This window comes from Scyliorhinus canicula, chromosome 29 (genome assembly GCF_902713615.1).
Source record: "Scyliorhinus canicula chromosome 29, sScyCan1.1, whole genome shotgun sequence".
Lineage (NCBI taxonomy): Eukaryota > Metazoa > Chordata > Chondrichthyes > Carcharhiniformes > Scyliorhinidae > Scyliorhinus > Scyliorhinus canicula.
Window position 1 is genome coordinate 9265413 of NC_052174.1, and position 3918 is coordinate 9269330.

General features: G+C 48.4%; 1 long non-coding RNA gene across 1 annotated transcript; it reads right to left on the reverse strand.

The window, feature by feature from the left end:
- Positions 1–1890: 1890 nt before the first annotated feature.
- Positions 1891–3696, reverse strand: LOC119958481. Its single transcript, XR_005459034.1, has 3 exons — positions 3021–3696; positions 1992–1998; positions 1891–1917 (listed from the first exon to the last, which is right to left on the reverse strand). It is a non-coding gene; the product is annotated as an uncharacterized LOC119958481 (long non-coding RNA).
- Between the last annotated feature and the right edge of the window lie 222 nt (positions 3697–3918).

A 3918-nucleotide genomic window follows, 5' to 3' on the forward strand; every position in this document is an offset into this window, starting at 1 on the left:
ACCTCGGAAGAGTGGTTATCGAGTTTAGCTTCCTGCTCTACTCATTAGCGCCCTTGCCCCAGCCGCTTCCGGGTGACTGTGACAGATAGCTGCCACTCTGGCCAGTTCTCTATTTAACGAGCCCTCTTAACTTACTTGAGGGTTAGTGCTACTGCTAGATCTTGATTCTTTGCGTTTTGGAAATCCTGAGAGGTGATGCATTTTGGTAGATCGAATCAGGGCAGGACCCACTCAGTTAATGATAGGGAAATGGGGAGAGTTACAGAACAGAGATCATGGGGTACAGGTTCCTAGCTCCTTGATGGTGGAGTGGCAGGTGGACAGGGTGGTGGAGAAGGCTGGGTTTTATTGGTCAGAATATTGAATACAGGAGTTGGGATGTCTTGCTGAAGTTGTATAAGACAACTCATATGGGTAAGACCTCATATGGAATACTGTGTTCAGTTCTGGTCACCCTATTATAGAAAGGACATTATTAAACTAGAAAGAGTGCAGAAGAGATTTACTAGGATGCTACCAGGATTTGATGGTCTGAGTTATAAGGAGAGGCTGGAAAGGCTGGGACTTTTTTCTCTGGAGCGTAGGAGGCTTAGGGGTGATCTTATCGAGGTCTATAAAATAATGAGGAGCATCGATAAGGTAGATAGTCCAATTATTTTTCTTTTCCAATTAAGGGGCAATTTAGCGTGGCCAATCCACCTAACCTGCACATCTTCGGGTTGTGGGGATGAAACCCACGCAGACACGGGGAGAATGTGCAAACTCCACACGGACAGTGACCCAGGGCCGGGATTCGAACCCGGGTTCTCAGCACCGCAGCCCCAGTGCTAACCACTGCGCCACATGCCGCCCCGTTGTTTATTTTAAAATGTTTTTAAAAAACTTCTTTCTGCTCTTTTTGTCCCTCTCTCCATCCAATCTTTCGTCCCCTCTCTTCGTTGATCTGATTTCTACATCAAGTCCACGAATTTTAATTTGCATGTCCTCTTCGATTATTTCACTTGTCATCCAAGTCTGATTGGTGAAGGAGATGCACGTTTGCTTACTCTGTCCATTCAGATCTCTGACGCCTGGCTTCCATGTTGCAAGTTTTACGCCTTTGACTTGGAGCAATAAATAAGAGTTGAAACAGGCACGGGCAAATCTAATTAATGGCAGATTGCATTAGGACAGCAAATTATAGCCCTTTGGTGGTGAACGAAGGAAGCTAATTTGTATCTGGTGCGACCGCTGCAGTCATGTTTTTTTTTTCAAAGTCCTGGTTTATAAGAAAGACAGACACTGTGGCTACAGAAGAGATAATTGAAGCAGTATAAAAGATCACAATTCCTCCCAATCATGTATATTGATTACATAGATAGGGCTAATGGAATTTTGTTTATAGAAAGAAGGTTCCCTGGGGAATAGATACTTAAAGACTTGTGGTTTTTTAATGTACTTTATTACAAACATGTATAAAAAATAGTAACATATACAGCAGCACATTCAATAGCCTACGGTTTGTACAATTTTCCCATTTTACCCCCCCCCTCCCCGTGATGAACAATTCCTCAAACGTTGTCATGAACAAACCCCGTCGTGCCTCAAATTAGAACAGTACAGCACAGAACAGGCCCTTCGGCCCTCGATGTTGTGCCGAGCAACGATCACCCTACTCAAGCCCACTTGTCCACCCTATACCAGTAACCCAACAACCCCCATTAACATTATTTTTAGGACACTAAGGGCAATTTAGCATGGCCAATCCACCTAACCCGCACATCTTTGGACTGTGGGAGGAAACCGGAGCACCCGGAGGGAAACCCACGCACACACGGGGAGGACGTGCAGACTCCGCACAGACAGTGACCCAAGCCGGGAATCGAACCTGGGACCCTGGAGCTGTGAAGCATTGATGCTAACCACCATGCTACCGTGCTGCCCTTAAATCTCTCCTCTGATCCCCTCAATTTAAATTAGATTTTTTTTTCCCCAATCGTAGAATGCCGTACAGGCCCCCTAGCCAGGCCGCCATCCCCGGTGGCGTATCCGCCCTCCCAGTTTAACAAGATCCTCTGTCGGGCAATTAGAGAAGCGAAGGACACATTCCCCCCCCCCCCCCCCCCCCCCGCCAGCTCCGGCATTTCCAATACCCCAAAGATCGCCGCCACTGGGTCCGTCCTGAGCTCTAACCCAACAGTTTTGGTGTGGAGAAGACGCCGTCGGGCTGGGGCAGGCACGGCAAGACGTCACACGACACCAGGTCAAAGTCCAGCAGGTTTATTTGAAATCACGAGCTTTCGGAGCGCTGCTCCTTCAACGGGACATTTCTGGACAAAGTCCCAAACGCCGCCTCCCAGCACCTTGCCAGCTTCTCACAGTCCCAGAACACGTCCCCCACCCCCGCACATCTCACACACGTCAACCATCCCCACGAAAAAAAAACACTCACTCTTGCCCGAGTCATGTCCTTGCACAGTGTTAAACTGGGCCAGGCTCATCCGCGTGGAGGAGGAGGTAGTAATCACCCTACGCATAGCCTCACACCACGGACCCCAATCTAGTCCCCCCCCCCAGCTCCTTCTCCCATTTACACTTAGCCCTCATCACTCGAGTCCCAAGTCACCCATATATATATCACCAAATCTACCCTTTTCGGACTCCTCTGAGAGCAGCAATTGCTCCAGCAAGGTATACCCCAGCAACCTGGCAAAGACCCTCCCCTCTTTGCCAAAGTCCTGCACCTGCACACACCTAATGTTTGGCAAGTAATCCCGTGTTTGCTACCTCTAGTTAAAGGTTGATATGAGATGGATTTGGTTGATTGGAGATGGAAAAGATAGCAGTTAGGAGTAAAAGTGTTTAATTTTATTGTTAAGCATTGTTTAACTGGCAATTGTACTTTTGTATGATGTTCAAGTTAGTTTAATCCTGTGTGCGTAATAGAGTTTGTTTTAATACACCCATAATCCCCATTTGTGCGTGGGATCATTCCTGGAGTGAACGATCCTTTTCTCACTGTATTACAAACTGATCCCAACAAATGTTGGGGTCTGGGATTGTAATACATTATAACAAAATACCTTTGGACAAAACACATGGGGGAAATGTGACGGGGTTTGCAAAGGACGAGAGCACTTGGAAATGGGATCCAGGAATGTGCAATCCCAAGGATCGGCGGGATTCAGCCGGATCAAGGGACAGCCTGGAGTTTGAGAATCCAGCGCCTGGAGAGGGACAGACTCCGGACGCAGAAAGTTCCGTTCCCTTGCCCAAGAGCAGGACAGGAGGTTGGAAAACGGTGAGGCTGGGGGGCCGGCGACGAGGTGGTGCAGGGTGCTATCGGTCGGTGCGCAAGTGGAAGCTTCCCCCATGCACGCAAAGGATGCCAAAGAAAGGCAGATCAGGAAATGAATGAAAAGGAAATTAAAATGGCTTATTGTCACAAGTAGGCTTGAAATCAAGTTACTGTGAAAAGCCCCTAGTCGCCACATTCCGGCGCCCGTTCGGGGAGGCTGGTACGGGAATTGAACCGTGCGGCTGGCCTGCTTTCAAAGCCAGCGATTTAGCTCAGTGTGCTAAACCAGGAAGAGGGGAGCCAAGGATTGTTCAGGGGACGTGGATGTATAGAAACGGCGAAATGGTGGCGATAAAGTTTGTACAGTACTTGGGAGAAAATCCAGCAAGGGAACCCACGAGTCTTACCAGGGAAAAGCTGGTAAGGGGCTGGTTTAGCTCACAAGGCTAAATCGCTGGCTTTTAAAGCAGACCAAGCAGGCCAGCAGCACGGTTCGATTCCCGTACCAGCCTCCCCGGACAGGCGCCGGAATGTGGCGACTAGGGGCTTTTCACAGTAACTTCATTGAAGCCTACTCGTGACAATAAGCGATTTTCATTTTCATTTCAAAAGCTTCAAATCGTACATACGGATTCTCCTGT